A 23,184-nucleotide genomic window follows, 5' to 3' on the forward strand; every position below is an offset into this window, starting at 1 on the left:
TCAGTATTGCGACAGCAATAGTCTTGCACTGATAAGAAACAGAAAGAAAATAAGATAATATTTACGGAAAACTTTATATATTAAATTTAACTTTTTATTTTGTTTCTTTTTCCTTCTTTAAATTCGCAAAGAGCAACATGTTATAGTAGTTTAGTTAGAATGATGCCATATTGAATCGGAGCTTATAAAGTTTCTATTCTATCAACCTTTATCCATCACAGAACTAACAATACATCCATAGGTTTTAGTTGGTAGGATTTTAATACATGTACACCTAATATAGTCACTTTTCTAAAACAACTCCGATATTTGTACTTCGATCAGCTGAAATACCTGTAAAGGTTACAAAATCTGATCTTCAAATATTTAACTTCCTTAGACCTTCCCTACTATAAGTTTGTAGCTAATAAGTTTTTTCTATAAGCTTTCAAGAAAGTAGAGTATTTTTGTGAATAACTATTGCGCCAACTCGTCCAATAAAGTCATTCTTTTTTGAATATTGCAATAACATAAACTTTATTTTGGACGACATAATTTTCATTTTTTTTGTGTACCATTCATTAAAGTTAAAACACAACTTTATTAATATATTTTTAATTTCTTTCTTTTTATTTCAGTCAATGTGTCAATGTGATATGTGCTTTTTTCTCCCTCTCTTTGAACTTTTTGGAAATAATTTAACTCAACAATCCAAACGAAATCAGTACTCAAGTGATGTGTTGGAGTAGTATTTCGTGCAGATATATGTAAATTTTTCTACAATAACCATATTAAGTAAATTTAATACACGACTGAGGTGTACAAAAATGCATAACCAATGTAAAATGTAATTACGAAACAAAACCAAAAAACAAAAAATCAACAAATTGTAAATTTCATATATTGAAAATCCTCAAAATATCTGTGAAAATATAGAAAAGTTAAGTGACAAAGCCGTAATCCAAATGAAATATACATAGAATATAAATTACTAAAAATTATGTCCACAATAACCTTGAATTAAAATAGAAATTTCTTCTCTCACCACATACACATATGTAATCACCGTTAACATATATAAACAATTTATTATCTAAACAATTTCCCGACCGCCTAATCACTGTGTATATTAAGCAACACTGTAACTTCTCCTCCCACTACTACAAAACCAATAAAATATCAAAGTAAATATAATAAAACAAATTAAAAACCAATTAATATTGAAATAATAAGACACGTTGTATTAGAACTGTCGAAACAAAGAAATCGAATTAGTTTGGTGTCAAATACAATCGATATTCGCTGCAGTCATTAAAACCACAAACAAGGAAATCGTAGTGAGAGGTAAGCATCATAGCTTAAGCAGATATTTACAATTTTTGAAATACTACATGAATGTGTAAAAATATGTTATTGAAAATCGAAAAAGGTTATAAGTTGCAGCCACTTAATAAATTTATTTGGGTGAGGTTAGAGAGCCCACATGCAGAAAATAGTAAGAAAGAGGTAAAGTCGTCTATGGAAAACAAACTCCACTGAACTATTATATCATAACAATGGAGATATGCCACTGATCACTATAGGGCGCCCTAAGCTATGCTTTTGCATTTAAAATCAAGTGTCACGAGTCGACACGGAAATTCCTGGGCTATACAGCATTAAACATTGCTCTGAACCTAAGCTTGGCTCATCATTAAGCGATGTACGACCACGTTGAAAATGGTCCAACAAATTTTTAAATTTGGCCTGACCGAACTTATGACTTTATACTCGTATACTTGTTTCGAACTCAAATGATTGTTAAATTAATTGAAAACTCTACAAGCTAGAATAAAATCTTAATTATTTGCCTTTATTTCTCTATCAAGGATCTGCTGTACGTTTTGTCTACCCCCTAGAAAATTCATCCATTGCAGAAATGCCAATTGAATGACGCCTTGGCTTTTCCTCTTTGCATTCAGCCGTGAAAGAGATCATTAAGAATTAAAAGCACTTTTTCGGTTTACGGCAGCAGTTATCGTCATTAAATATTAATTAGTTCACTCTGATGATTGCCAGTCGAGACAAAAGACCACAAACCATTGCCAGAAATCACCAAACCTAGCGTTCAAAAACCGCTGTATTGAGTCCAATGTAGGAGGAGATGGCAGTAATTTGTTGGTCCATTTTTTGTGTATGTTTTTTTTTATATCCCCAGTCACTGAAGCCCATTAATATTTGGCATTCATTGGCCCACTTTGGGAAACGTGATTTTGTTTTTTGTGGCTATGAGAAATTTATAGATGCACGAATTGACACGATTTTTGGGTACATGGCTCATATGGAAAGAGAATTCTTTGCGCTTTTTAAAAATTTCATAAAAAAGCTTAATGTTTTCTATTCAATCATTTGTTCTGTATTATTTTTGGGCCAGTATCATTGTTCGTCTATTGACTATAATTCAATTGTGAAGGACATTCCGGTGTTAGTTTTATGCAAGCATACGTTGTAATGAGGAAACATTGCTAATGCGATCTAAAAACACACAAAAAAATTCTCATCATGAAATTACATAATTTTTGTATTCCATAAAAATCAGCAAACAATTGATGTTGTCTTCCAAAACAAAGCCACCGCAATGAAAGCATTTGTACACAAATATTATCTAATTTTCTAGTCTTGGTTGAGTGGCATGGTGTCTGGGAAAATCTCACCTGATTTCCCCACAATGCATTTGCGACATATCGCTTCATAGACTCCTCGTACCCACGCCACAGTGATCCAACCCATTGTTTATTTTCACAATATAATTAAAATTATCGTCGTGTATGTTTTCCACGTATGTTTCACCACCACCTTCGGCACGCATCCCAGTTCAAAAAGGTTATTGTTTTGGTTTCTTGGCATCACAGTTTAAAAATATTGGGGTGGTTCTGCAATGATGAAGATGGGAACAGTAGCTAAAGTCGACTAATCGATTGACATTGGATAAGAAGGGGAATATGACACAAATATTTGCATGGTAACTCTGAGATAATCTGTAGACGATATCATTTATTTTAAAAGGTATATGACTACTTCATATAGTAACGGCTGTGTCCGCCTTTCAATAAATATAATTTTGTATATCATGCTTACAAGTAGCCGGTTTAACCACCATGGTGCAATGGTAGCATGCCCGCCTTGCATACACAAGGACGTGGGTTCGATTCCTGCTTCGACCGAACTCCATAACAGTTTTTCAGCGGTGGATTATACCACCTCAGCAATGCTGGTGACATTTCTGAGGGTTTTAAAGCTTCTCTAAGTGGTTTCACTGCAATGTGGTCATGACTATAAAAAGGAGGTCCCTTGTCATTGAACTTAACATGGAATCGGGCAGCACTCAGTGATAAGAGAGAAGTTCACCAATGTGGTATCATAATGGACTGAATAGTCTAAGTGAGCCTGATACATCGGGCTGCCACCTAACCTAACCTAACCTAACCACAGATAAACAATTTTAAAATGTCTAAAATTCGATAAGCCGAAATCCATCATTTTATAAAAAAAAATGAAAATTCGACTTATCCACAGTCGAAAAGTCACTTTTTTGATTCCGATTACAAACCTTTACTTCTCCTTGTCTCCCAAATCCAAAAACAAGGAACAAAAAACGAAAAACTGAAATTTCTATCGAACCATTTTTGATTTCTAGCAAAGTCTCAAAACCTTAAGGTTTAATATGACAACAACATATTTGTTAAAATATTTAACATGGTGCACCCATGGTCTCTCCATCCACCCTATTATACTTGTGTATGTTTTTTAATAATTTATGCAAAATAACCATACACATGAATACATTCGCGTATTCGCTATGTTGTTCATAAGCACTTTGGGCAAAAATTGTACATATGAGATATACTCAAACCTTATGTCGTCCCCCCGCTTTTCCATCAGTGGGTATATTGTAAGAGATTTTGCTGCGGATGACATTTTTATTACATTTCCATTAATTGTTTAATGTTTAACCATGTTGGTGGTAGAGTGTTTTCGCAATCCTGAAATAATTTGCAAAAACGAAAATCCAATTAATTTATATGTGAATTAGAAATAGGAGGCTACAGTTTAATGATGGTAGAGTTACGCCAGATTTTTAATATTTTAACCACCATTTTCATGAAGCTCTGTTTGTGCAAGGTTGGCTATCGAGCCATAGCATAGATGTATTTGCCACTTAACTGTTCAAAATGTTTAAGTTAAAGTTAACGGGAGAGAAGATATTGACAGTTAAATTCAAATGGAGCTACATAAAAATGACCGTAATTGATTTTCTGTTCACAGATTCGACAGAGAACTTATATTATGTTGTGTCTGCGTAATTTTCCATATCCCTATTTTCTTTTAGTACACCCAAAAAGCAATGAAGCCACCATGAAAGACTCTGTACACAGGAAAAAAGTTCACGAAAATTTTTCCAATTAAAGACTGAGTTTTAAAAAATATTCAATTAAAACTTTAATTGATTCAACAAATTTTTTAATTGAAACAAAATCAATTAATGGATCAATTAATTTTTTACTTGATACTATAAATTAAAAAATATATTTTTATTAAAATTTAGAAAATTTTAACAAAAATATTGTACTAATTGCAACATAATATAAGTTGAAATATTTTGTCATATTGAAAAAAAAAAATAAAGATCTAAAAATAAAAACTTTTTTCTGTTAAGAAAATTCCATATATGTATGAAGGAATATTTTGGATTTGAAAATTTTTTAAATGTTTTTTATATTTACTTATTAAATTGTGGTATACGAAAATTCCCCCACTGTCCGATTCATTGGTACTTAGATAGTTTTTGAGCCATATAAATTGAAATCCAGCTTTGGTAATCGACCCATAGATAATTGAGACAAAACACAAGGAATGTCTTCACAATTGAAACGTAACAGAAAGCCAACAACCTGTGTTCAACCCCCCTACATGGTCTATCATGACTACGATATTTCATCAATTTGCCAATATGGCCTGCAGTACAAAATACAATCACTAGCAATCACTTGTCAAATTTGTTTATGCTCAACAGAATTCCGTATTCACCTTTTCAGTGGTATTTGTTGTTGCGTAGTGGATACTCTTTTTCATTTCGGTTTTGTTTTTGACCAGCATTTTATATTCCCTTCCAGCCCCCATTACCTTTCGGACACCATGTTGTGGGTTTTGCCAATACTTTTTTTTGCATTTGGCCGCATTTAAGCTGTCAACTGTCAAATGTCATCGCTTCTACGTGGATATTCAAATTTTTGTGGGGATTTAGACAAGAAGAAAATTAAAACCTCACAATGCCATAGAAGATAGAAGAAGGGCTACATCACTCATCTTAGGAGGACATATGGTATAAAGTAAAAAAGAACACTAAGTCCCTTAGGTATTCACACGGTTCTCGATTTAATAGAAATGCAAAATAGCACCACATGTCTACAAATGTGCACCAATAACTTCAGCTTTTTTGTATATACTTCAGCTGTTTAATAGAAATGCAAAATAATAATTCTTAATGGCAGAATTACTTTCTCGAGAATTTAATTTCAAGCAGTTGCTAACTTATGTGATCATAGTAAAAGCCGGTAGAATGTTTAGAGTATTACATATAACTTTTTTCACAAAATGACCGACAATAATAGGCTTGGTCTCTTTTAGTACAGGATACAAACGGTGACGAATTAAAAAACCAAACACTACTACTCATTTATCCACCACATGTCTACAAATGTGCACCAATAACTTCAGCTTTTTTGTATATATTTCAGCTGTTTAAAAACAACCATAGAAAACAAGTGAATTCATACATTTTTAATGTAAGTAGTGCACAAGTAGTAATAAATGTTTACTGCTGTGATTATTTTAACACATTTCCACTTCAAATTTCATAGTTTTCAAAAAATTATTCACAATAAATTGCTATTGTGAATCGAGGAAACCTGACTTTATCAACATGCCATCTGGCAACACCGACGCCGAACACCAGTTCAACGATGTTCTGCATTGGTTATACGAATGTTGCATCCAGTATTAAAAGAAACCAGCCCTAATATTGATTTTGATCGTTCTTTGAAATTGCCATTTGTGAAAACGTTAATTAAGCAACCGTTGATATATTTTTCAGTAGTAATATGCCGTCTGCTGATTGTTGATACACCACCTGCAAATTCCCGACAATGCTTTGTTTTCTCTGGTGTATGAAGAGTTTTGTTACTTACTTTTCATCGCATTGGACTGACGTAAACGTAGCACACTTTGCTTCTATTTTGTTTTTCTTTCTTTTCTTTTTTTGTAAAGCGCAATAATTAATCATTCAAATGAATGGAGTGCAGTAGAAAATATTCAGAGTAACAAGTTCACGTGTCCAGAAAGATTCAACTCGAAAGAAACAAAAAATTGCAAATTTGCACAATCCTGAATGGTATCGCAGCCAATAATAAAGAAATTTTCATTTTGTTTATAAATATGTGATGATTTGTTGGCCATTAGTTGCGCTATCAAGGTCTCGGGAGGAAGAACTCGTCAATATTATTAAGAATTTAAAATTCAACATGACTGGAACTATTAGAGGTAATGTTCCAATTATAAAACAAACATCCATGTATTTAGAACTGCCAGAAATACTTTTACAAGTAAATATAGTTACGGGAAAATAGTGCATGCAATTTCAACTTCACGAATGGGATATCCAATCCAATCCAATTTTTTGTGGGTATATGCCATTTGGATGGCGTAGCGTGTATGAATACTGATACATATCCTACTCATAAGAAGATTAGATTATAGATTGCATAGATGATCTGTTTCTCTTCAGTAAAAAAAATGTGTCAGTTCCAAAGATTATTTTTTAATATTTCGTTTTAATTTTTTCGTAAAGAGACACTTCAAAATATTATTATTCCGGCATTTACTTTTGTGTCGTTCCTAGAGAGCAAATCCGCTAAAAGTTGCATTTCGTATTTTCGTGGATTTGGTGAAAATTTTTCGGGCCTATGATCTATGATTCAATACAATATGAGTACGTACTGCGATATACTCTCTCGTGAGTACTCTCTTTCATTCTCTGATTTATATTAGAACAAGTACATCCTCAAAAAACAAAAACAAAAATTGCCTCTTTAACATATAGTCCCAAACATATTCTGCTTCAAGCATATACATTTTCAGAATTTGTGTAAACAAAAAATTGTTTTATGATTCAATATGAGTACGTACTGCGATATACTCTCTCGTGAGTACTCTCTTTCATTCTCTGATTTATATTAGAAAAAGTACATCCTCAAAAAACAAAAACAAAAATTGCCTCTGTCACATACACTCCCAAACATAACATATTCTGCTTCAAGCATATACATTTTCAGAATTTGTGCAAACAAAAAATTGTTTGTACTGTGCAAACATATTTTATGTCTCACCCTAATCATATTTTTAAGGATCCGAATGCGCAATTTAATGTGTAAATTGAATAATATTTAGACTTAAGGTTTATATTCGAGGTGTGCGCGTGACACGAAATTTTCGTGACCAAAATCTGAAGCAACTCTCGTGAATGTGCGTGAATGGGACTGTAACAAATACGCGTGAGCACATTTGGTTCGTGAAGTGCGTGAAGAAAATTTCTGCAAAATCGCGCTCACGAAAAAAATCAAGATGTAATTCTTACTCGTATGTTAACTGAAATTAATTTAGCTGACAAACTATATTGTATTCATGAATTTTGTTACCTTTGCTCATTCCCGGTTGGAAAATGGTGAATTGTCGTGAATCGTGCATTAGCATGAGTCTTTAAAAATAGTTCGTGCGTGAGTACTGGTTTTTATATCGTGCATGTGCGTGAGTGTGAGTGGCTACCATACGTATCGTGTGTGAGCGTGCGTGAATAAACATTTTGCTTAGTTAATGTGCGTGAGTATGAGTGAAATTTCACTCACGTGCACACCTCTAGTTTATATAATTATGAACCGAACGGAATGGCAAAGTTATACACCCATTACTACTTGCAACATGATACAAATAAATTAATTTTTTTACTGTCCGATATTAAAAATAATAATTTTTTTCTGTTGTTTGAGGAAAATACCTACTTTGAATGAAAAAAAAAATCTTAACCTATCTTTAGCGCTATACGAAGTTCAAGACAGACACAGTTTAAATAAAATGTACTCATTTTAGAGAAATATGAACTATTTTGTGCGAATTTTGAATTTAGTAAAATTTTAGTTTTTTTTTTAATTTTTACTTTATGCCATAAAAAAACTAATTAAAATACAATTTTTTCATATTTGGCCAAATTTAACTAAATTTCATGAACTAAAATAAAGTTAAATTTTGGCTATAGAAATGTTCGTCGTCTTTTTTCTTAGGGTATATTAAGACTTTGGAACCACATAGAACTTGAGAGTTTTTGAAATCTGAAAAATTGCTATTAAGTGTAGTTTTTGTCCATGATTGTACCATGCCTCTAAGCTCAACTAGTGTAAATGTTGATGTTAATTTATCTGCGCAGATTGCGGTTGGATTTTGAGGTAATGTTTTTGGATATTTTATTTGGATTTGGATTTAGTTGACAGCGCTGTCGCAGTCTCTGCTGCTCTATGGCTGCCGCATCCACAACTACTTTTAATGAATTACAATCATAAATTACTCAAGTATCTGTCAAAAACTTGTGCCAAAATGATGACATGCAAAACATTAAATATAAAACAACTTTTTGCTTCTTCCTGTGTGTGTGTGTTTGCGTTTATCTGAAAGCGAGCACTTTGTAAGAGTGTGAGTGATGGCGCACACTAATGTAGGCAAAGGTAGACAGCATCCATCTTCTTAGGCCTTATTATTTTTTATTATGATATAATTGTTAAACTAATTTCCCATGTACAAGATTAATAGAATAAAACTTGATTCAATTGTCAAAAAAGAAAAACGCTCGCGGAAATATTACAAATGTTAAACGTTCCAAAGGCTGCACCGAAAAAAAGTGAACTGTTTTATAGGAAGAATGAACTACCTCACACGAAAATTGAACTAAATTTTGTTCCACATTTTGAGATTTGCACAAAGCGTTGTTAAAACCAGGATATTTTAATGCCCTGTTGTACTTTTTAACTGCAGTTCACCAAATTACATCATCTCATAGAAGAAAAAATTAACTAAAAGTAAAGAAGAAAATCATTGGCGCCAAACCATGACCAATTTCACCATACAGTAGTTCATTCTTACTATTTTTGGAAATCGTACGAAAATCTTCTTTTACTTTAGTTCATATTGAACTTATGTGTACGGTCATTGAACTTTATACCCACGTTTAGTTCATAAAATGTTTGAGACATATGTTACTTAAAAAAAGTAAGATTTCATTAAGCTGTGGAAAATTTCGATAAAAATAATAAAATTTAACTACTATTTTTTCCAATAAAAATAAGTTAAATTTAGAGTTAGTTTAACTACGGAAATTTTCTTTTGTGTGTCTATTAGACACAGTTTTTACTGGAACCATGACATAATTTGTGCTTGAAGTAGAGTTAAAATACACATAGAAAACAAAATTTGTTGTGTCAATAAATTGTTTTGCCAACCGACAAAATTCGTGTACATAAAATTTATTGGATAACTAAAATTTGGGCCCATTACCAGACTAATTGGCAATCACAACCAATATCATTTCATTCCTCTGTTAAAGCAACTAACTATTTTTGTCAGACAACCAATGCTTGAAAATTTAAAGAAACCATCCGTTGAATTCATTTTAGTTTTTATTTAATATTATTATCTATTAATATTTTTTGCATTGATTATTTACTTAAAAAAATGTGAGTCTGCAGATCCACGGCAAAAAAAAATAATAATAATAATTATAATATGTCTACGTGGTAGTGGTCCTATTGGAATTGTCCTATTGGAATCCCAGCAAAAAAAATTGGAAGTTCTTCCAAAGACACAACTTTAAAAGCACTTTCAGAAGATGCACTCCCAATGATGTTCTTTATTTTAACTACCCAGGAAGTTCTTTTAATTCAATTTCTTATAACTTGGTTTTTTCATACTTTTAATAGGTAATTTTAACTTTTTTTGTTTCCAATAGGGTAAAAACAGAGTAAGAATTCATAAAATGGTACAAATCATTTAAATTTTGTCGGGTCCGGGTCCAAAAAGAACATTTTCATTACTTTTTTGGCGACGCTTTTTTTGCTGGGATGCTATCTCTGATTTGAGAAAACATCTTTATTTTAAAACTTTTTAGTAGCTAATTATATAACAAAACACAAATTATTTGTTGTCATATATATGTAGTCCATAGCAACAAAATATCCTTTATAATTTCAAATCTGTTAACACAACCAACTTACTAACAGACATTTGTGTGTACCAAGTTTTGCTCACACTGCTATTCTATATAACCATCAAACAAGTGTAATAACTAAAATTGGTGCGTCTCCATTATAAATTTGTTGTTGTATTCGAATCCAACGAATCATTTCTCTGGGTGTGTAAGACGTGTTGCTTCCAATTCCAATTTACTTTAAAGTCTTAAAAATCCTTCAAATCGGGATTAATTAAAGTTAAGACAAGCCGTTGGTCCTGTCTAAGCTTTATACAGTGTAATTCCAAATTTACATAGTTTGGTTAGCGAAATGCGATTATATCTACGACCAATTGAAAGGCCTTTTTTTGTCCCCTAACATATTTGTATTTTAAAGACAAAGAAACGTGGTTATAACTCCTGACTTTGTAAACTAGTGAGTTGAAAGGCCTTCAAATTGGCAGTGATCACCTAGTTTACAACCGCTGGGTATGGGTAGCCAGTGTGTTGGCGTTTGTTGATGGTATAAGAATGGAGTTTGGCTTTGAATAACCAGTCCTCAGAGAAAAAAATATGCTGGTAATACAACCAAGAGTCGGAAAGCTATGAAAACAAACCCGGTTCTCCTAACCTCATACAACGACACGCAAAAAGTGCCAAGGAACATTTCAGACACACTTTTGTAAAAAAAAGAAAAAATACAGTAGGAAAATAGGCAAAGAAACGAAATAAACACAAAGACATTAAGAAAATGTCATAGTTAAAGTTTGTCTCTCTCTCTATCCCCCCCCCCCTAGTTTTTCTTGAACAAACCAGTCTTGTAAACAAAACATAAGACCGGTCAAAGAGGCCTGTCAACAACACACCAAACTTCACTGGTCTAGTCCTTGTAATAGCCCTAAGCGAATGAATAAAACTAGCTACTCGAGAGGTAAACGAATACTGTGTAAACTTGGTTTGTTTTCCACAATTTGTAGATTTCTAATTTGAATCGAAGGACCATTATATGAGTGGATGATATTTATTCCTTATGAAATTGATGCGAGAAATACACTTTATAATACATACAGTGAGCGTCATTAGACAGCGTACATAAGAATATATTTACGATTTCATTAAATTGTTTTTGGGGTTTGCCAAAAGAGTATATCAATATCTACTTAAACCAAAAAATTAAAAATAAAAACACTTGTACACTTTAGTTTTGTGTTCATTGTAAGTTTCGTATATAGAAAATTTCGGGAAATTCTTTTGGTACGCACTAAAAAATCCACATATAGTGACTTGTAGGTTAGGCTGTTATTGTTGGCCTAATACCAAAAACGTCCGTTGATAAGCTGATGCTAATACTAATTTTTGTTTATTGGAAAACATTATTTTGATTCATGCCCTGTATCTGAATATCGAACGAGAACTTTCTTTAGTATTTCAAACGAAAGAAAATTGATTTGGGGGCCTCTATTTCGAAGGACAAGTCATTTCATATTTGGTTGTCGAGTAAGAAAAGAACGTATACAATAAGTGTCAAGAAAAAAGTAAAAACAGTGTTGCAATTAGAATGAATTCTCAAGCCAAAAATTTGATAATTGATGTCATACATTCTCATCAGTTTATTTTCCCCAGTCCAATTAAACTTTCTTTATAAAAGAGAAGATTTTTTTCAAAAAGGGTAAGAATGAACTACTGATTTGAGTGAATGGTCTTTACTTTTAGTTAATTTTTAATTTTATGAGAAGGTAGAATTTCGTAGATGGCAGTTACAATTCCAAAAATGTTTATTAAGCTGTCGTTATTTCAACAACGCATTATTGAAGTATAAAAATTGAACAAAATTTAGTTCAATTTTTGCACGAGCTCATTCCTTTCCTCTATAGCATTTTCAATATTTTTTAAAGTTCACACTGTTGATTTCTTCAAGTGTCTGTGAGAATAGTATGCCATCTATCGCATCAAACACATGTGAAATATATTTTCAGATAGTTTCCAATGTTATACGAATTTTATGGGCCACTATTGGTTTCGTGCCAAAAATTGAAACTCCTTTCAATTTTTTTTTTTGTTTTTTGCATTGATCATAAAATTTTAAGGGGTTTTCAAATTTAAATGTATGTTTTTGAATTCTCACGAAACGTTCATAAGAAACAAAAAGTTTTTATTACTGCAAATGAGTTTTTAGTAAAGGATGCTGAAATGGTCGGGCCACAGATTAAGTGTAGGGAATACTGCGAGTAGAACCACGAAATTCTCAAAAACACGAAAACAAATTTGGGACTAACAATGCGTGGCTATAAATGATGGCGTCGGGTGAAGGCTTTCATGGGCTGACATCGGTAATAAAAACGTGTAAAATGCCATAGGCAGACAAAGAGCACATAAAATGATGATTGTTTTCCAAGTCTTTGCATTTTATAGTTTCTGTCAATCCACAATAAGGCAAATGAAATGAGTATAGTAACACTACAAGTTTACTTTAAAATGAAATATGAAACAATCGAGATAGCGTACACTCTCTTTGGAACTTAAACTTCATCAATGCTTAACTCATCAGCTTGATTTCATATGAATTTTGAGCAGTCAGAGGTAGCTTAAGTAATCATCCTAGTGGTCCTTCCCCTTTTCCTTAATACTTTTAATTCTTTTTCTGACATTTCGTATAAAATCTCAAAATGTCTGATAGAGTAGTGACCGCTTGAAGGACATTACCGTTTGTGAACGTAGTAAAACGAACACTATAAAATGTTTGGCTGTAAATTGTGAAACATGCCTAGATAAGTGCTGCTGGCCCAAAACATTAAAAACCCCTCTTTTGCTATATCCAATCTGACAGTTACTCTTGAATATTCATTGCACCGTAGTTCAATTGTATAGCAATGAAAAAATGCAGACTATATGAAAAAAATATTTCAACTCACTTTGAAATAATATTTCAACGCACTTAAATGACATCTTCTTCAAATCCAAATAGAGCAGTTCAGAGCTCACATTGGCATATTGTTTTAGATATTAAAGATTTATTCACTTCTTAGAGTTAGTTTGTTAGTATGATGTTAGTACCGGTGACAAAATGTAAAAGAATTCAATACTAGTCATATCGTGTGGTGGAATTGAGCTCTGCTGAGAAACCGTACTGTGTACACATTAAGAAAAAATGTTTTCCTGGGCACTGTATTTTAGATAAAGGAAATTCCTCTTTGTTACAACGGATGCAACAATTGCCTGTAATATCTTTCATTCGCTTCTAAAGGAATTTTTTTTAACGTCAAAAGAAAACTTAGTGTGTGTACATGGCTCTTTTAATTCTTGCAGAATTCTTGATGCTATGCAGTAAACAGCTAAACCGATATTTTTCCTTTTTTTTGTAATCAATCTACACTAAAAAAGTTCCTGAACAGCACAAAATATAAGTTTTGCCCTGAACCACTGTATTGCAATGCGAAAGTATTCGAATGGCTCATTGCATCAAGATAGGCAGAAATGTTGGACGAATGAGTGACTGTCGGCAACAGATATCCGGAGAATATACACCAGGTTATTGTCTCAGCAAAATGCATGTTGCTACATTCGATGTGGTACACAGAGCTGGCGACACCATCAACAATATCATCGCATAAGAGTTTGGCCCATGCTAGCAACGACTATTACACCAAATATATTCCCTATTTATATTCATTGCTTCTTTGGTCGTCTTAACTGGGACTTAGCTAAATCAGTGTAGGTTTTAGCTTAGCTCCAAATGTCCTAAGCTGAATTGCAAAGTTGAATGCCTCAAGTAAGACTCATTTTGAAATTTAGCTTTTCCCGATACAATCAGGGAGCCTTATGGATAAGCTGAATAGCTAGGAGTGTCAAGATTTTAACTTCATCACCTCATACTTGGTTATTGGTGGAAGACGATGAATGTTATAATGATTGGAGCAGGGTAGGTGCTTGGATGATTGTCTATATTTAGGTGGGGGCGTGTGTGTGACGAAATGATTGCATTCAGCACTTAGGCAGTTCTATTTAGAGAAATACACTAAAAGAAATATGTTTTACAAAAGTAATGAATATAGCTCTCAAAATTGTACACGGGATAATACGTGGTTTTATAAAGTCTTCTTGAGCATTTAATTGTTTCAGAAAATCAGACAGGATTTTTGAACAACTCTGTACTCAATAATTGACTTTAAAACTGATAGGTATATAATCCTGAATTTGGATTAATCGTGAAAAAGTGTTTGAATAGTATTGGAAAGAGAAACTTTTATTAAATTGTTGATCAGTATATAATTTGAAGTACATATATTTGTATTCAAATCGTGAAAAAGTGTTTGAATAGTATTGGAAAGAGAAACTTTTATTAAATTGTTGATCAGTATATAATTTGAAGTACATATATTTGTATTCAAATCGTTGTAAGTCTTTATTCTAATCGATGTAGGATTCATTTTTCTCATATCCCGTTCAAGGAAAGTGTATTTATAATTGATATAACATTTGAACCATCAATTTATCACTTTTCGAGTAACAAATTTCTTCCTTTGAAATGTTTGACCTTGATATTGTGTAAATGGTAAGTCCTACAATATATGGGAGCCATAATTTTGTTTATTTCTTTTGTGTTAGAAGTATTTTTTTTGCCTTTTTCTCTGGGTGTAATCACAATAATTTTGTGCTAGCTCTGTGCATTTATAGGTTCTCCATGCGATGATTGTTATCATTCATCATTGGTGTTGTTGCTGGGCTTTATACCACGGTAACTATTTTCAGGTTCATTGCTTTGCATTTTCAAAGGTTCTCTTCCGTTCTGCTTCAGTACATTTCACTGCATAGAATATCTAAAAGTGTCTACAAAGGGTCAATGATCTGTGGCTTATTATTGATAGATTTCCATGTTCATTCGGTTTGGTGAATTGCAAAGCCCTTTTGCCTGGAATTAATTAATATTCAATTACGTGCTGAAGTTAATAACGATATAGCATCATCATCTTCACCAAGGCAGGATGCCTTTTAAGTGGCAAATTAAATTAAATTTGAACAAAGAATTACCAATTTAAATATACTCATATTTTGTGAAGTCGTAGTAGAATTTTGCAAAAAACGTTAAGCGTCCATTGCTGTCATGTTATTTCAGCTATTCGGATAGTACTTCGTTGTCGATAGTACACGGTCGAAAAAGACTGTTTTTCATATGTTTGGGTGTAAAAATTATATGTTTGGAACTCAAATTTTTTAACACAATATTTTTAAGTGCAAGCATATAATGTTCATAAACTAGCATAACATGTTTGGGACATAAAATGTTCGTAAATATAATATGCTTAGATGCAAACATATATTAATGTGGAAATAAACATATATGTCCTTAGAAAGAGAGACCTAGAGAGTATGCTGCAAGTAAAATAATGGAAGTAACCAATTGGGGTCTTAAAAATATATCCGCACAAAGAAAATTTAATTAAAATTTTTTACTACCAGAGTTTTAAACATACGTAATTATTTAATTCAACTACACGCTCACAAAAAATCGCTTCTGTAACATATACTCCCAAACATATTTTGCTTCAAGCATATATATTTTTGGGTATTGCCCAAACTTTTATATGTTTGATCTCTTCCAATATATAATATGTTTGAAAGCATATTGGTCTAAACAATATATGTTTGGGTAGTCTAAGTTCCAAACATTTTGTATTTTTGCATCCAAATTCAATAATGTTGTCTTCCAATATGTTATTATGTGAACATATAATATGTTTGGAAGCATTTTGTACCCAAAAATATTATATGCTTAAAAAAAATTCTCCCAAATAATATTGTGCTCAAAATTTTATTTATTTATTTATATATTTACAATCATAATGAATTATGAAAATAAACAGGTAATATAGGTGCTAACAACATAGGTTTTCGACCTGAATGCTCACAATTTTGTTTCTGCCCAATTGTATATTCCCCCACATCTTTCTCACTTCCACGAGATTTTTTAGTTCTTAGCACCTTTTTCTGTAATACAAACATTGTAGAAGAAATTATTCAATTGTATGATTTTTTTAATTTTAATTTTACCTTTTGCCGGACGGGGATTCGAACAGCGGACCACACAGTTTGTAAGGATCAAAGAAGTAGCTGATCAATTGCCCAAGGAAAAATGAAATGTTAATTTTGTAATAACAAGCAACAACCACCAACTTAATTCAATATCGCTCCCTGTTAAATAGCGCTCCAAGCTACTAAACACATATATGTTTATAGGCTACTTCTAAATTAATATATGTTTGCATCCAAGCATATTATATTTACAAACATTTTATGTCCCAAACATAATATGTTCTAACATATTAACATATATGTCCCAAACATGTTATGCTAGTTTATGAACATTATATGCTTGCACTCAAAAATATTGTGTTTAAAAATGTGTGTTCCAAACATATAATGTTTATAGCCAAACATATGAAAAACAGTCTTTTTCATCCGTGTACACAGTGTTTTCAAATGAATCTTTCATCCTCTTAACCAATGAATAAAATTTCTTCGTTTGGCGTATACAAATGAATCATTACGGGTTTTTGTTGTTGTTTAAACAAAAATCAAAGTAAAAGACTCCCCCATCAATACAGCGACAAATCATTCGTGCAAATATTAACCAAATCGAATGATTTGTGTACAAGATCTCCTTAAATTTATTCCAAGCAAGGATTTGCCCCTATTTCGGACTTTATGAATCAATGAAAGAATGACCGATTATTGTTATCCTTGAATGATGGACTTTCAGCCCAAATAATATGCCCAATAAAAGAAACGGCCACCCAAAAAATTATGAAAACGATCCATAGAGATGATGTCTGCGAGCAAAAGCAAACACAAGAAATATGGCGTCCATGGTTTGATTGATGAGATACGTCACTAATTCATTTCCACAAGTGCTATCCATCCAAGAAATCTAAGACTCATGTTCTTCGGATTTGAAATCATTCGTTCTATGATGAATAAGGTCAAACAGAGGAAACTTTGTTTATGTAAATGCTTGTAAATATGAAGCTTCAAGTTGATTGACATATTTATGAGTTCTTCCTTAACAAATAAAAAATATAAAAATGTCCTGGAATTACGAATGAAATTTTAGGAAGTAAAGAAATGTGTAATGTTATGGGGGCTATATTCCAACAACAGCTGGTTTTTTTAGGAAAAGAATAAAATTATAATATAATTTGTTTACCATAGAAAACGCATTTCTCTGATACAAAGTATTTCATCCTGACCAAAAGTCGATACGCTTTTCATTGAAGGCGTTTTGTCCTTGTAATTAGGAAATTCGACTTAAAAATGGCTATCGTCCTTAAATTTGATGATTTTTGATAACGTGCCTACAAATTGTCGTTAACAAGTTTTATTGTAATACCACATAATAAGTACACTGAAAAAAAAAGCATACTCGGTTCCACAGATTTTGTCTTTACTTTAAAAAATTTGGTATTAATTCCGAGCCAAAGAAGCGGAGAATACAAGTAAGGATACTTTTAAGACACAATTCTCTTTTAAATTTAGGTTTTGTGTACTTGCTTCTAGGAAGCAAATTTTAATTTTTCGCTTTCTCAGCTTTTTTTCTTCATATGCTATCAAAGTCCTTTAAAAACGAGTTAACGGCAACTTTATTTTCCAAATTAGGACTCGACTTCCAGTAGAAATTAAATTTGAAGTAAAAACTTCTTTAAAATAAAGTTTTGAAAAACATGTCCTATATTTGAACGATTTTTTGCTTTGTAGTCAAGATGCAAAAAGACAACAAATTTAAAGACAATTTCATTAAATTTAAAGAATTTTTCTGAATTATTAAAGTCAAGTTGACCTTAGCCTATAAATTTTTTCTTTCATGTTAATATACCCATTTTTAAGTCAAATCACTTAATTATAAGGACAATATGACTTCATTGAAAAGTTTATCGACTTTTGGACAAGGAAAATAACTTTATTTTAGAGAAATGCGTCTTCTATGCTAAGCAAAATTTGTATTCGTATTTTAAAGACATGAAATCTTTGACCTCACGACAATATTATTTTCAGTGTAGAAAAACCGAATAAGTTGAAGTACAGAAAACTGAAATTTAAGAAAAAGTTGCGTCGTTAATGCAGCATTAGTGTAATTCTGCACTTCTCTGTGGCTCGAAATGAATGCCAAAATCGTTGGTGTGTTTCTGTTTCTACACTCAAAAAAAGTTTACTTCGAACTAAAGATTTTGACTTTCCCTTAAGGATTTTGGTATTGATTCCGAGCCAACGATGCGGCTTCTTTAAAATAAAGAAATTTAGCGACCTATCTGGCTTTAAATCTAGGACCAAAAAAATTAAAATTAGGATAGAGATCTCATTTATCAAATTGTCATTCTCTTTTCGCGGTTTATTAATACAGGTATTCACGTACAAACAAATGCCAGTTTAAAAATCCGAATAATAACAGATACTTCAAAGTAGAAAATGTTTTCTTAATTCAAAAAAAAAAAAAAAAACTTTAAACTAAAGACGCTAAATCCTCAAAATTAGTCTTAGCCTATGTTTGAAGCTTTTTTGTCTTAAATCTATTTCAGTTAATTTAAGGACAATTTCTTCAAATCAAAAATGTGTTTCTTTACATTAAGGAAAAATAGCCTTAGTTCAAAGACATGCGACATTAACGAAGGGTCGCAGATTTACAAAATGTGTGTCCTAAATTTAATAAAAAATATTTGAAGCAAAGATTATAAACTTTATGTTAATCAAAATTGCATTATTTTAAAGATATTTGTCCTTAATATTTTGTAAATTTCGCATCCTAAAATTTAGGTTGCGTAATCATTAATATCACGTAAATATTTTTTTCAGTGTAAAGGGAGCAAAGATAACAAGATATAACTCCCCATTGGGAAGTGGCCCATTCAATTAATCAATGCCTTAGAATACGATAGAATGCCTTGACTGATATTCACATGAAAATTCTGTACTGAAAGAAATATTGTTGTGAGGTCAAAGATTTCATGTCTTTAAAATACGAAAGCAAATTTTGCTTAGCATAGAAGACGCATTTCTCTAATATAAAGATTTTTCCTTGTCCAAAAGTCGATAAACTTTTCAATGAAGTCGTATTGTCCTTATAATTAAGTGATTTCACTTAAAAATGGATATCATAACGTGAAAGAAAAACTTTTTGGGGTAAGATCAACTTGACTTTAATAATTCAGAAAAATTCTTTAAATGTAATGAAATTGTCTTTAAATGTATTGTTTGCATCTTGACTACAAAGCAAAAAGTCATTCAAGTATAGGACATGTTTTTCAAAACTTTATTTTAAAGACGCTTTTTACTTGAAACATAGCATAATTTTTACTGGAAGTCGAGTCTTAATTAGGAAAATAAAGTTGTTGTTATGTCGTTTTTAAAGGACTTTGATAGCATATGAAGAAAAAAAGCTGAAAAAGCGAAAAATTAAAATTTGCTTCCTAGAAGCAAGTACGCAAAACCCTAATTTAAAAGAGAATTACGTCTTAAAAGTATCCTTACTTGTATTCTCTGCTTCTTTGAAATTTTGTGAATTTTAACTGATATGAATGAAATCAATAAATAATTACAGGGAACTAAAATATCTTCTTGAAAAACAAAAAACTAAATATAGTGTTTCGGTAGTAGTTAACGCTTCCGTTGTTCATAAAAATAATTTAAAATTATAATTCTAAGAATTATCCATCAGTGTCACACCAATGCCATAACAAATAGGTAAATATTTTGTTCTACATTGCCTAGACACTAAAGGTTGCGGACGTGAGTCAGACTGTAAATGGCAACAGTGGTATTTATCCTTAGTCTGACATCATGTGACGCCTTAATGTCTCTTCAAACAAAACGTGAAAGTATAATGCGTTGGCGTTAATGCTTGTGCTTGTATGGGTGAGGGGTGGTCGGTCGAGCATTTGCATGTGTTTGTAATTTATTTGTTTATATACTCTGTGGTAAATGTCAAGGCGGGAAGGCCACAAATGTGCTTTATATTCCATTAACTTCTCCACCTGTTTGATTTGTATCACCAAAATGCCATAATGTTGAACAATTTGTTTTTCTTTTGGGCACTTAACATCCAGTGTTGCCAGACATTCTCCTTTAGTTGGAATTCTTGTTGCCAAGCTAAATCTAAAGTATGTCTGAAAAATTTTATGAACTAAATTTAATGTAATGTACTAAGTCACAAAAAAAAAATTCGTACAATTTCCTAATATGGTAAAAATGAAATACAGCACACAGAGAGACTAAAAACACAAGAGAACGAAACTGTGAAGCGAAACTGCGTCAGTAGGTGGCAGTCATGAGAAAAATTTCTCTAATATCGTGCAGTTTTTGCCGGTGCTTATCTCATATATCATACAGCTTGTGCCGGCGTCACCCAGTTCAGTTCTCTGCCGGCTTTATGAAACGTAAGGAAAATAGGATTTAGAACCAAAAACAATGGAAGATGAAGATGGGAAAATGGCAGCAGTGGGTATCAAACCATTGACGGCGTTCGATGCAAACGTGTCGTTTATGATTTTTTGTTCCACAAATTAAACTAAGAATAAAAAGAAATTTATATCAGGGAATGACGTAGAACAATCGGTCAAAAGTTTCTCATTATAATTTACACAAAATTTAACATCATTTGTGAGTTTTTAACAAAAAATATTGCAAATTAAAAATGAACGAACGTGTATGTATCGAACACCGTAAATGCAACTTTTGGTATGACGTCGCCCATTTTCCAATCTTCCTTTTCTATTATTTTTGTTTAGAACCTACTATGTAGTAACCAAAAACAATTGAAGAAGAAGATGGGAAATTGGCCGACGTCATACCAAAGAGTTCATTTACGGTGTTCGATACATACACGTTCGTTCATTTTTAATTTGCAATATTTTTTGTTAAAAACTCACAAAGTATGTTAAATTTTGTGTACATAATAATGAGAAACATTTGACCGATTTTTCTACGTCATTCCCTGATAAATTTCTTTTTATTCTTAGTTTAATTTGTGGAACAAAAAATCCCATCTTCTTCTTCAATTGTTTTTGGTAGTAACAAATGTTATTTTTTATAAATGTTTTCATTCCATTAAACTTTTTGGCAGACAATTTGAAATTATAACTGCCGATGAATTTATAAACAATTTATCAAAACAGTGCTTCAACCGCAACGTCGGTAATACCAAAGCTGCATGCATTGTGCGACATCCATAAGGTTGACATTTGTTGTTTTTGTAGAAGAGAAATATTCGTCCTCTTGTGTTTTTTTCTCTCTGCAGCAATGATTTGTTATTACGTAAATGTATTAACGAGGCATTATAGAAATCTCGAAAAATGGCTATCAGAAGAAGAAGATCCTATATCAATAACCTACAAATAGGTTCATTTATATATTTATTGTTTATTTTGATCTTATAGTAAATACAAGATGAAAAGCATTGGATACTAAGGTCATCAGCTTCAACAAATAGGATCATTAAGCATTATTTGTCAGTAGAAAAATAGTTCCAGTGACATGTACTATTTTATAAAACTTCCTACCAATTGTGATACCATGTGATGATATTGTCTAGATATGTTAATGGGCAACACTGAATTTACGAACATAGGTGGGAGAATTTCTATCAGAGAAGCCCTGCAATATTCGCTTTATGTATGCCTACAATCATTTTTTTTTTAATTAACGACAAATTGCAGTATTGAATTGAAAGCCAGGAACTCATCAAGAAATAAAAGGAAGAATATAAACAAAAAAGTATCTTTATTTGTAGCATAAATTAAAGACCTTAATGCTTTTCAAAGAAAAAGCTAATAAGCTCGGCATGTTTATCATTTTGTTTAACTACTACAGCAACAATTTTCCACGAATTCCATTCATCACTTTTGTGAGCTAATTTCTGCTGTTTCTTCGTTTTTGTTTGTTTTCTTGAACACGCGACGATAATCATTAGCAAACAAATAAAAGAACCAACAAGCAAAACGGTTCGTCATCATTCGTCCTTGGCCATCAAATCGTCCTTCCTAAGCATTTCATAAAAGACTAGCATTTATTAAACCTTCGTACTGTGCTTTAAACAAATTTAATATTTGGGAAACATTTTCGACGCTAGAGCGGTCGATATTGTGTCACTGACCAACTAAGATTAGAGATCTTAGATTGCAACTGAAACAAGTAAGTAGTAGCACGTCGGTTGGTGGCTTTCTTTGAAGTAAACCCAACTTAGTTTTTTTTCATCACCTTTTTGACCGACGGTACACTCTTTGAAGAAAAAATACTTTCCTCCGGAACAAAATTTTAGACAAAAGAAATTCTTCTTTGCTATAAGTCATTTTCTTTAAGAGCAAATAAATTCGATTTTGTGACAAGCGATGCAACGAGTTTCTTTGCTTTTAATGAAAAAATTTCTTAACTTCAAAAGGGCCAACGAAGGTTGATCCTAAACTTCGTTCCTCAGAACAGAAAACTCTTCTTTCAGAGGAGGACCAACTAAGATTAGAGATCTTAGATTGCAACTGAAACAAGTAAGTAGTAGCACGTCGGTTGGTGGCTTTCTTTGAAGTAAACCCAACTTAGTTTTTTTTCATCACCTTTTTGACCGACGGTACACTCTTTGAAGAAAAAATACTTTCCTCCGGAACAAAATTTTAGACAAAAGACATTCTTCTTTGCTATAAGTCATTTTCTTTAAGAGCAAATAAATTCGATTTTGTGACAAGCGATGCAACGAGTTTCTTTGCTTTTAATGAAAAAATTTCTTAACTTCAAAAGGGCCAACGAAGGTTGATCCTAAACTTCGTTCCTCAGAACAGAAAACTCTTCTTTCAGAGGAGGTGTGTGCCTATGATTCCAAAGGAGTCACAAGTTCCCAAACCGAGGGTTGCCCTTACATGTACTAA

At 32.1% G+C, this 23,184-nt stretch overlaps 1 protein-coding gene across 16 annotated transcripts in view; it reads left to right on the forward strand.

Moving 5' to 3' along the window:
- B4 (imaginal disc development protein B4) overlaps positions 1-23,184 on the forward strand; it is a 350,112-nt gene that overhangs the window by 11,038 nt on the left and 315,890 nt on the right. For all 16 annotated transcript variants that reach the window (XM_075293008.1, XM_075293015.1, XM_075293006.1 and 13 more), the window contains exon 2: positions 618-1,323. The gene's annotated coding sequence lies outside the window, so the exon portion shown is untranslated. The remainder of the gene's footprint in view (positions 1-617; positions 1,324-23,184) is intronic.

Source organism: Haematobia irritans, chromosome 2, assembly GCF_050003625.1.
Source record: "Haematobia irritans isolate KBUSLIRL chromosome 2, ASM5000362v1, whole genome shotgun sequence".
NCBI lineage: Eukaryota > Metazoa > Arthropoda > Insecta > Diptera > Muscidae > Haematobia > Haematobia irritans.